Genomic DNA, 12,706 nt, shown 5'->3' on the forward strand with positions numbered 1-12,706 from the left:
ACACAAGCGTAGCGATCCATACACCTTGGCAAGTTTCGGAACTGTGTTGTAGCTCCTTAATTATGGATCTGATCACAGTACTGTATTTACATTTTTTGTTCCAAATAACCTAAGCACAACCTCCAGCAACAGGGGGAAAACCTCGTGATTCACCCTCTATAATGCATTACTACATGCTGCCAGGTGTATTCAGTTTTACAGACAACTTGAATATTGTAAAAAATCGCATTTTTCAGGAATGTCATTACTGCACAAAATAGCACCTCTTGGTACATAAATTAATTTAATATTTGGTAACTCTTTAGATTTTCAAATCAAATTTCTGTTGATTTCAATACACAAGTAGAGAGGAGAGGTAACTTCTTTAGTTTCGTACTTACTGGACTGATTTAGTTTAATGTCCGATCTGGGGAAGAAAACAATTTCATTAAGATAGCGAAGATCGTCTGTAGTTTTCGAGTCTGACTTCTTGCATCAATTTGGTGGTTGTACATATCAGTATGTGGCAACTCGGAGTTTCTTTCCACTATAAGCTAAGTTACCTCCCTTGGTATATGCATCCCTGTAATATAGGTTCTCAACTTAACTTCTCAGGTATCATGACTACGTGTGAAATCCTATCGACTCTAAATGGACGACAGTGTTAAACGGTGAATAAATTTACAAAAGGAAGAGGAAGCTCACTTCGGGATGCGTAGAACACAAAAGTCTTTCGTACTGTCCTGGGCTGAGTATCGGAATGTTAGTCTGTTTTGAATGGTTTTGTCTTTGCCTTCTTGTAAAATTAACTCCAGAGACAATGCAGATACAGTAAATAACGAACTCACTCATTAATTCAGCAAAAGTAAGCAGCAAAAATACTACACAAACAAGGTAAGATTGAATTCATGGTATCCTCCCCACACATTTATTGCTTAATGATATTTTTCGTTATCACTAAGAATCTGTTAGACGTGAATTGCCACTTAACCTCACCATGTAATTTCCGTATGTTCTTTGTTTCTATAAAAATAAAAATCTATTCCATAGCGCACTGTTTCTTGAATTATTTTATTATTGACATTCAAGGGTAGAGGACTTCTGTTACCCGCATGAGACATTACAAAGTATGTTGTGTGGATACCTAAATTCTCATGAGCATGTAGGAAATTATTCTGCTATGATAAATGTTAAAGCCTTCATATCGACATAAATATCAGGCTTTTCTATAGTAGCAGATTCTTCAAAGTAACATGTTTCTTGCTAACTTTTCTATGTTTGTTTTAGTGTAAGTAAGCCCAAACGTTTATTGCTTTTACTAAAAGTTAATTATTAATGCAGTTTGTAGCAAATACAACATGCGACAGCTTTTGAGTGTTAGACTGGCATGCATTCGCGAGTAAATTGTACTGAGAGTTAACAGCAACTGTCAGACGGTCCATAAGTAAAAATTATCAATATACTGTTTAAATTCTTTGTGCTGCAACCGCTTTATAAATATATTATGAGGAAAAAGATAGAAGATAGTATGTGAGGTATAAATGCTGTGGAAAAATATCAAAGTTCAGCGAACTTAAGAGACGTTTTCTTAAAAAACAGTACTGGTCGAATTTTCAGAATATTTCTACTCCAAGTCAGTAGTGATCGGAAATAAGCAGAATAAATTTGTTCCCTCATTTTTAAATCAGCCGTTACTTTGCAAGGACCTAAGTGCGTCAACGCACTAGCAACGATTTTGGTGACATCGGTTCTGCCGGCTACAGATACTGCATAGTGAATATACGTAAAATATTGTTGCACGTATTACAGTATCGTTGTGCACAATTATTTGTATCAATGATGTCGGGTATTTAATGTAATATCTTTACTTTCTCACGCAACGGCCGTGCCGCAGTGGATACACCGGTTCCCGTCAGATCACCGAAGTTAAGCGCTGTCGGACGTGGTTGGCACTTGGATGGGTGACCATCCGGGTCGCCATGTGCTGTTGCTATTTTTCGGGGTGCACTCAGCCTCGTGATGCCAACTGAGGAGCTACTCGACCGAATAGAGGCGGCTCCGGTCAAAGAAAACCATCACAACGACCGGGAGAGCGGTGTGCTGACCACACGCCCCTCCTATCCGCATCCTCACCTTAAGGATGACACGGCGGTCGGATGGTCCCGATGGGCCACTTGTGGCCTGAAGACGGAGTGCTTTTTTTTTTTTTTTTTTTTTTTTTTACTTTCTCACCTCATTACGTCTACATCTACATCTACATCCATACTCCGAAAGCCACCTGACGGTGTGTGGCAGAGGGTACCTTGAGTACCTCTATCGGTTCTCCCTTCTATTCCAGTCTCGTATTGTTCGTGGAAAGAAAGATTGTCGGTATGCTTCTGTGTGGGCTCTAATCTCTCTGATTTTATCCTCATGGTCTCTTCGCTAGATATACGTAGAAGGGAACAATATACTGCTTGACTCTTCGGTGAAGGTATGTTCCCGAAACTTCAACAAAAGCCCGTACCGAGCTACTGAGCGTCTCTCCTGCAGAGTCTTCCACTGGAGTTTATCTATTATCTCCATAACGCTTTCGCGATTTCTAAATGATCCTGTAACGAAGCGCGCTGCTCTCCGTTGGATCTTCTCTATCTCTTCTATCAACCCTATCTGGTACGGATCCCACACTGGTGAACAATATTCAAGCAGTGGGCGAACAAGTGTACTGTAAACTACTTCCTTTGTTTTCGGATTGCATTTCCTTAGGATTCTTCCAATGAATCTGCTTTACCGACGATTAACATTATATGATCATTCCATTTTAAATCACTCCTAATGCGTACTCCCAAATAATTTATGGAATTAACTGCTTCCAGTTGCTGACCCGCTATTTTGTAGGTAAATAATAAGGGATCTATCTTTCTATGTATTCGCAGCACATTACACTTGTCTACATTGAGATTCAATTGCCATTTCTGCACCATGCGTGAATTCGCTGCAGATCCTCCTGCATTTCAGTACAATTTTCCATTGTTACAACCTCTCGATACACCACAGCATCATCTGCAAAAAGCCGCAGTGAATTCCCGATGTTATCCACAAGGTCATTTATGTATATTGTGAACAGCAACGGTCCTACGACACTCCCCTGCGGCACACCTGAAATCACTCTTACCTCGGAAGACTTCTCTCCATTGAGAATGACATGCTGCGTTATGTTATCTAGGAACTCTTCAATCCAATCACACAATTGGTCTGATAGTCCATATGCTCTTACTTTGTTCATTAAACGACTGTGAGGAACTGTATCGAACGTATTGCGGAAGTCAAGAAACGCGGCATCTACCTGGGAACCCGTGTCTATGGCCCTCTGAGTCTCGTGGACGTGTTCAACAGCATTACGTTTAGCTGCTGAACAAATCTGTCACGATCTAAACTCTTCGTTACTTTCAGGTTAAGTAAGCTTAGAAAGAAAATTTTTAAAACTATTTCAATAAATATGGCAGGTTGGAAACCGAAGGCTTTTACCACGTTTGAGGAGTACTGGGAGTGGATTCACGGAAATCAAGCAAACGGTGCAGTGACGGAAGTGCTCACGGGCGGAGGTACTCACTGGTTGCGTGACAGGTCGAGGAGAGTGAGCGCCGGCAGGGCGCAGAAGGCGTGCGCGCCGACGCTGGTCAGCGCGCCCCCGGTCACCTTCAGGGTCGTCACCTTGGGCAGGACGCGGCCCCGGAAGCTGGAGCTGTCCAGAGACGAGACTGCCGTGTTGGTGAGGAGCAGCAGCTGGAGGCCGCTGGGCAGCATCCGCGGCACCTCAGTCACCGCCATACCGGAGCACTGCTTCCCCACGTCCTGGTAGTCCGCCGAAGGGTACCACTCGCACGCCATCCCTGCTGTCGTGCAAGCCGGTACGCACAGAGACAGTACGGCTAGCTTTCCGATCATCTTTGTTTTGTTCTGTGAACAAATGAGAGTGTCAGAGAAATACAGTGATTTTCATGGGATGCATGGTCTACAAATTCCCCAATAACAGTGGAATATACCGGGTGATCAAAAACTCAGTATAAATTTGAAAACTGACTAAATCACGGAACAATGTAGATAGAGAGGTACAGATTGACACACGTGCTTGGAATGACATGGGGTTTTATTAGAACCAAAAAAATACAAACGTTCAAAAAATGTCCGACAGATGGCGCTTCATCTGATCAGAATAGCAATAATTAGCATGACAAAGTAAGACAAAGCAAACATGATGTTCTTTACAGGAAATGCTCAATACGTCCACCATCGTTCCTCAACAATAGCTGTAGTCGAGGAATAATGTTGTGAACAGCACTGTAAAGCATGTCCAGAGTTATGGTGAGACATTGGCGTCGGATGTTGTCTTTCAGCATCCCTAGAGATGTCGGTCGCTCACGATACACTTGCAACTTCAGGTAACCCGAAATCCAATAATCGCACCGACTGGGAGGCCAAGCATGACGAAAGTGGATCTTTCACGTGTCTAGCAATATGAGGTATGTTCTAATAAAACCCCATGTCATTCCAAGCATGTGTGTCAATTTACACCTCTCTATCTACATTATTCCGTGGTTTATTAAGTTTTCAAATTTATACTGACTTTTTGATCACCCAGTACATAACATAATTAATTTTTTTTTTAAATTCTGATTTTATATCTGCATAATGGTCTAAAGTATTACATCTACAAAATATTACATATACACCTGCGCACTCTGACCGTAACTAAATGGTTATGAACTGCTTATTAAAACTGAACAAACTGTAAAACTGTAGGTAATTAAGGAGACGGTATCTGGCTAAGCTGAAAGTAACAGAGGAGGTTGAGGTTTCAAAGGGAGCGTTAGGCAACAATTGGCTGAAACGGTGGTCATCAGCACAATAGAAAACGAGTAGTTAGTTCTGAGAGATGAAACACTGAAGGCAGCTGGGAATCAAATTGGCAAATCCCACAAATCACAGCACAAACCCGTGGATAACGCACGAAATATTGAAAATAATTGACGAAAGGAAAAAATGTGAAGATGCGGAAACTAAAGCAAGGAACAGCAACTAAAGAAGTTTAGAATTGAGACTGACAGGAAATGCAAAATGGCAATGCAGCAATGGATAAACGAGAAAAGCAAGGATTGTGAAATATGCATAACTGGATCATAGACAAATGTCGCCTATAGGAAAATTAAAGAGCCCCTTTCTACAAAAGAGATTCAGCTGTATGAATATCACGAGCTCTAACAGTTAACCGCTACTGAGTAATGAAGGTTAGCTTGAATAATGAACTAATATGTAGAAGGGAAAGAAAGGCAACATTACAGGCAAAGATGAGGAAGGAGATGAAGGTGAGCTACGAGAATGATACTACGAGAAGAATCTGTATTGCAGTGACAGATATCAGTCGAAAAACACCCCAGGAGTAGACGACATCACCTAGACATTACTAAAATGCTCGGGAGATCCACCTATCATACATATCCTCCAGCTGAAGTTGTATGAGGCAGCATAAATACACACAGAGTTTGAAAAATGTAATAAATCCCATTACAAAGAAGGAAATTGCTGACAGATGTGAGCTATAATTGAACTATCAAATGGTTCAAATGGCTCTGAGCACATCTATGGTCATCAGTCCCCTAGAACTTAGAACCTGACTAACCTAAGGACAGCACACAACACCCAGCCATCACGAGGCAGAGAAAATATCTGACCCCGCCGGGAATCGAACCCGGGAACCCGGGCGTGGGAAGCGAAATTGAACTATCACTTTAGTTAGTAATGCTAGCAGAATTCTAACATGAATTACACAGCCTGACAAAAAAAAAAAAAAAAAAAAAAAAAAAACAGAAGCACCGCGAGGAAAGTATACGATGCCACTGTAACTCTGCACAAGCACATGTCACTGGCGGCGATGTAAGTGATCGGAGTTGCAATTCCTGCGACAGGTAGAACGCCCACCAGAGTGCATTAATCTTGGTCCTGTTTAGTGTTTGTTACCGGGACTGGTAGCGTTGGTAGGGGGGGGGGGGGGGTGAACAGCGTCAGATGTTGCGAGTTCGCTGTCAAGGACACGGAGATTCCGCGTACTCGTGTGAGACAGCCTTATCAGCACATGACAGAGTTTCAAAGAAGCATCATTTTGGGTCCCCCTTTGGCTGGCTAGTCGAATCATGCAACATCCAGATTTATGGGGCTTTCGGATGTGACAATGGCCCGATGTTGGACAGTATGGAAATGTGACGACAGGTATACTCGTTCTCAAGGTTCCGGCAGACCACGTCTGATCATAGTATGAAGGCTTTCACGACCGGATGACATATCTTCTGGTAAACCTTCCGGGATGTAAGGTCGTGGTCCATGAAACTCTTCAGCTCCTAACGTTTCGTCCAGACCTGCGCTGGACATCTTCAGAGGGGTGTTTCTCCTCCGGTGAGTCTGATCAGATGAAGCGCCATCTGTCAGACATTTTTTGAACGTTTGTATTTTTTTTGGTTCTAATAAAACCCCATGTCATTCCAAGCACATGTGTCAATCTGTACCTCTCTATCTACATTGTTCCGTGATTTGTCAGTCGGCAAGACTCACCGGAGGAGAAACACCCCTCTGAAGATGTCCAGCGCAGCTCTGGACGAAACGTTAGGAGCTGAAGAGTTTCATGGACCACGACCTTACATCCCGGAAGGTTTACCAGAAGATAGACCACGTCTGGCCACCACAATGAAGGTTCACCGTATTGTCCACCCACCCACATTTGCCCTTGCCATCTGCGAACAAGTAATGGACTCCCTCCAACGCACAATGACCTCCCAGTGTGTGGGCTGTAGTTAACACCACGACACAGACGGCTGCGTTTGGTGTGGCGCCGCGACAGGGAAGCATGGATTGCTGATGAATTGTGTTCAGCGCTGAATCGTGTTTCTTCACTACCCCGAATGACCACCGTTGGCGGGTGTGGCGGCGACCTGAGCAGGATCCCATTCTTCCACTGCTTTTGGGACGCCCAGTTGCGCAAGTTCTGGCGTGAGACACCGCATATGACTTCAGGCTACAGTTGGTAGTGACTCATGTGTCTCCTCTGTAGTGATAGTACGGCGGTGACGTTTTTCAAGAACACAGTGCTCGCCCACAGGCTGCACATGTCTTTATCAACTGTCTGCGGGGTGTTAATTCTGTGGTCAGAGAGATCGACAGATCTGTCCCCAATAGAACATGTGCGGGTCCATCTCGGACGACAAACACAAACCGACGAGGTGGCGCAGTGGTTAGCACACTGCGCCCGCGTTTCGGAAGACGTCGCTTCGAATCTGTGTCGGACCGTCCAGATTTACATTTTCCGTGATTTCCCAATAGCGCTTCCGCCAAATACCTGGATGTTTCCTTTGGAAGGGCACAGTCGACTTCCACATCCTTGAATCATTCCGAGCTTGTGTTTCGTATCTAAATGTTTCGGTACTGATACACTCAACAAAGCCAGACTCCTCCGGCTCATCCCAACGACGGCTGCTGCCGTGGTAGCCAGGGAACAATGCAGGGCTCTTCAACGACACAAGCGCCACCCTTCAATGGATAATTTTAATTGCGTTCGAGAGACTCCCGGTTAAACTGCAGTTTTTAATACAGAAAAGACACCAGGAGTATTGGAATCAAAACATCCGAAATATCCTGTCCCACATCCCATCGTCCGATACATTGACTAAACTCCGCTGCATTTGCGGTCTTCCACCACCGACGGCGCTTCCTGGCATCATTGTTGGTAACCTCTGCACTGATTCCATGGTACTCGCAGACTGTTTCGCAGCTCACTTTCTTCGGACGCTAGCTCTTTTCTAAGACAGTGGTCCAGGATATCAAAGACCTGTTTCAACAGTTGTCGCCAATCTTGCCTCAAGAGAGTATACAACTGCTTTATGATTCTCTTCCCAACCGGATCAGTGCATGCCCCAGGCCAGACGGGGTGCAAAGTCGTGCTGATAAGTGGGCCCATACTGCGAAGTTATTTGTAAATTTAACCTGATATTGTAATCATTTAAAAAACATAGCAGTCATTGAAAAACATTGCATCCGTTCTCAACTCGTTTCGTTCCCTCCTCTGGATATTTCACTTATCGTCGTAAATATATTTACAGAATACTGGAAAAGTGGTAGAAGTCGAGTTTAGGGAAGATAACTTTGAATCCCGGAGAAATATACGAACACCCAAGACAGTACTGGCCCTACGGCGTATCTTAAAAGAAAGGTTAAACCTGTGTTTAAAGCATTTATCCATTTAGAGAAAACTTTTGTCATTGTTGACTGGAATGCACACAACAAACAGTTCAGCTAGCATAGAATATTATTTAATGGGCTTTAATGGGCAAAAAATGTTTTCATCCATTGATACAATGATGAACTAAGTTAGAGAAAGATGTCCTAGAAGAGGAAATATTAACTGGAAACGGAAAACGCTTGTAAGCAATCATACCATTACTTCCAATCAATTCAGCTAACTTACCATTCAGCTTTCAATGGCAACAATTTCCTCCAAGATTAGCGTGCAGTATAAATGAGCCCAAGGGCAAACATTCCAGAGTATCGGACAGGATTTAAAAGAATCGTGCTTCTTGCACTGGTAACTATATGTACCGCCTTAGCGTGTTTCGAAACACAAAATTTGTTCGTCGTTGCATCCGAAAGAGGAACACCAAATGTATAACAATATACTTACAGTAATTTAAATGCTATACGACTGAGAGAATGCTAATTTTTTTCCCATTCAGAAAGCAAATGAAAATAAGCAAAGTGCATATTTCCCACCTAATACACAACGAATGAAAATAAAAAGATCGAAAAGGGACTATAGAAATTACGTGATGAGTTAGACAATAATATTTTGAGGTCACACGTCCGCCATTTTGTGATGAGACTATCTGATGATGAGCGCCGTAAAATTTCTGCGTAAAAATGATAACACGTACCACAGTGAGTCATTCGTTTGATCGACGTCAGTAAAACGATATCCCGAATATCTAAAATATAACATCTTGCTCATAGTGACAATATCATTGCAATAATAAACTAGCGCAAGAGGCTAACTCAGGTCAATATGTGTGTGAGCTCACCCCACCTCATCAACAGACGTTGTCCGCCGTCGGGAAACAAACTGCGCCACAGCCCATATGTAACACTTTTTTTTATAGATTTCTATCATTCTTTCTGAAATTAACTTTCTTTTTAGAGAGAGGGAGACAGGCCAAGGCAAATTTTGAAAACGTTGTGAAAGAAAATATGAGAATAGGAGAAGAGTGCGAGAAACAGTTTTTCCGAACAGTTTTAATGTGAAACATTGGACAGAACAGATGGCTTTCGAAGGTATGCAAGTTGTGTCTGATCACTGACTATGCACGCGAAAGTAAAAGAAAACTATGAGTATTAATTTTAGATGTTTTAAGCATGTGATCTGAGACACTACGCTATAACGTCAGGAACGAGATAATATCAGCAAAAAGATAAGAACGTCACTCCATGGAGGAGTGCCTCAGAAAAGTATTTTCAGCATTCAAGGTTCCGTGTGATTGTGTAATTCACTTAGCAGGACAAAAATAGATACAGTTTTTGTCATTTGACAGTAGCTTGGCTAATTAATTTAGTATCTGAGACATTTCGTACTGGCTGGAAGATTGTTCATCCGAATGGACGTTGTTCCAGCTGACACATGGCAGGTAATTTTTGCTTTTTTGTATTTCATTCACATGCAAAACAATGAAAGAGAACCACTGAAACAGATGACAAGTGTATCATGAGGAGCTTCTTGCGACGAACCTCTTACGGTACGTAATTTGTTCCTGCAAAACTTTTAAAATCGAAAACTGACATGATCCTGAAGCATCAACATAATGAAATACTTAAGGGAAAAAAAATTACTTACCCAAATTCTCCAAAACTTCTGATACTTAGCAGCAGCGGTCTTTGAAGGACTCAGCAGCACGTATCGCGGAGTATCGGATCAGAGGATAAGAACCCCACGTTGGGTACGGTTTTATAGGTCGTTCCTCCTCAGATAGTACTATCAGTCGTACGACAACGAACTGAGTCGAAGATCACCGAAATCCGCTCGTTCGTAGAAGATAAAAGAGAAAACAAAGTGGCAGCAACTTTTTGAAGTATCTCGCCTGTTGATAACGTGTTACCATCAGACGACGCATCGGAATAAGAGTGATAGCGAGATCGGCAGCGGCTTAGCGACCATCCCGGTTTCCTTGGGAAGGGTCTCCATACTGTCCTTAGCGATGCCTTTCGATCGCCAAAGTGGCTTTCTGCGCCTAGGTTATTATCTAGCTCTCCAGGCCTTCACAAACCTACTCCCTGTATTAAATTGGACGATGTCTTTGTTATTATAATGGTGTGGCATCCTAAACGGGGGCAAAACAGACAATCTTCGTGCCAAGCTGTGCCTCAAAATGAAATTAACGAATCCTGCCTCGGGCATGGATGTGTGTGATGTCCTTTGGTTAGTTAGGTTTAATTAGTTCTAAGTTCTAGGCGATTGATGACCTCAGACGTTAAGTCGCATAGTGCTCAGAGCCATTTGAACCATTTTTTTGAAATTAACGACTTTCTGAATGAACGTAAACTTCTTACTGACGCAGACCCTTTTGGAAATTAAAAGGATTGGTTTATTATGCAAAACTATAAGATTAAATTCTGTTAAAGCTTAAAAATCTGTTCGAGGCCAAGAGCTCATGAAATAAATACTTTTCAATAAAGCCCATTTACGAAAGTCCCCTCCCCCACATAAACCAAAAAAGCCCAATTACGAAGACTTAGTCCTCTCGATTATCCCAAACCTTTCGTCAGCTTAGTCTCTCCTTTGAGGCAAAAATGTCCTGAAAACAAAATAATATTTATTGAAAATAGAACTCCTCTTGACTGAAACTCATCTTGGGGACCTGTTGTCTAGAAATGCTGTGGAGCTCAACGAGCGCTGCTCTGCTTTAGGCCCATTTAATCAAGTGCAGACGACCTGGAAACATCGCTTCCACTTCAGTGAGTGTTCGCGCGCTGCTGAGACTTTGTACTACTACGACGGGAATACGGCTTCGCACCTACGTGTTCATCATCGCAAAGTTATGTAACCATTTAGTAACTTGTTTTTACCTACAGTAAACATCGTTAATTTTAAACGCCGTACCGAAGTGCTTTACCTCTCCTGCTCCTACTCGCTTCCTTCATTCGGCCTAGTTTGCAGATCACAGGAGCAGATCCACGCGCCGCCATCAAGGCGGGGTACAAAAATATCAGTGTCGCCCAAAGAATTTTCTTAAAAACGTCACCTAAGTTGGGTGATTAATCTCCAAACTTGTCTTGAAGCGACTGTGATATTTCTGGCTGCGGTGCATTTTGCTAGAAGCTCGCCTTGATGCAGCTTGATACACGCGAAGTAGCATTCGGGATAAAAGTAGAGTGAGGTACAGCAGCAGATGGTACAATATGTACCAGTCTGTGGGTGTGTCCGCCAATTGCTCTGAACTTTCTTCTGATTGGTCGGCACAGTCGGGTGCTGCGGGACAAAACGCCTACCTTCTCTTATTAATTATTTATATACTTTTCACTGTATTGAACTCAGTTTCTAGCATCACAATCTCTCATGGTTACCCCACAACTCTACTGTTCTTGTTTATTAAATTACACTAGTTTTGAGAAACAAGAGAGTAATAATAAAACCGAAGAGCTTCGGACACCTTCGGATCGCTTGGGCGCGCCTGGCAGCCGAAGTACTTTGGCTGCGCTAGTCTCTCTGTCTCGGGCGTTTGGAGGGACGGACATGTCGTGCTCTATCTCGGAAGTTGGATAGAAAAGTAACCGTACAATTAAGAAAGCTACACTATGTGATCAAAAGTATCCGGACACTGCAAGTACTATGACAGTTAGGCGGGAGGCGATAAAACTTGGATTTCATGGTCGATCGGTTGCTCATAAGCCACACATCATGCCGGTAAATGTCAAACAACGCATCGCTTGGTGTAAGGAGCGTAAACATTGGACGATTGAACAGTGGAAAAACGTTGTGTGAAGTGATGAATCACGGTACACAATGTGGCGATCCGCTGGCAGGGTGTGGGTATGGCGAATGCCCGACGAACTTCTCTGCCAGCGTGTGTAGTGGCCACAGTAAAATTCGGAGGCGGTGATTTTATGGTGTGGTAGTGTTTTCATGGAGGAGGTTACACCCCTTGTTGTTTTGCGTGGCGCTATCACAGTACAGGCCTACATTGATGTTTTAAGCACCCTCTTGCTCCCCACTGTTGAAGAGCAATCCGGGGATGGCGACTGCATCTTTCAACACGATCGAGCACCTGTTCATAATGCACGGCCTGTGGAGGACAGGTTACACGACAATAATGTCCCTGTAATGGACTGGCCTGCACATTGTCCTGACCTGAATCCTATAGAACACTTTTGGGATATTTTGGAAAGGCGACTTCGTGCCAGGCCTCACCGACCAACATTGATACCTCTCCTCAGTGCAGCACTCCGTGAAGAATAGGCTGCCATTTCCCAAGAAACCTTCCAGCACCTGACAGAATGTGTGCCTGCGAGAGTGGAAGCTGTCACCACGGCTACGGTTGGGCCAAGACCATATTGAATTCCATCATTACCAATGGGAGTCACCAGGAAATTGTAAGTCATTTTCAGCCAGATGTCCGGATATTTTTGATCACATAGTGTATGTCAAGTGTTTTGTATATTT

General features: G+C 43.1%; 1 pseudogene; it reads left to right on the top strand.

The window, feature by feature from the left end:
* The first annotated feature begins 1,854 nt into the window (after positions 1 to 1,854).
* LOC126413492 (5S ribosomal RNA) lies at positions 1,855 to 1,972 on the top strand (annotated as a pseudogene).
* The last annotated feature ends 10,734 nt before the right edge of the window (positions 1,973 to 12,706 follow it).

This window comes from Schistocerca serialis, chromosome 7 (genome assembly GCF_023864345.2).
Source record: "Schistocerca serialis cubense isolate TAMUIC-IGC-003099 chromosome 7, iqSchSeri2.2, whole genome shotgun sequence".
Classification (NCBI taxonomy): Eukaryota; Metazoa; Arthropoda; class Insecta; order Orthoptera; family Acrididae; genus Schistocerca; species Schistocerca serialis.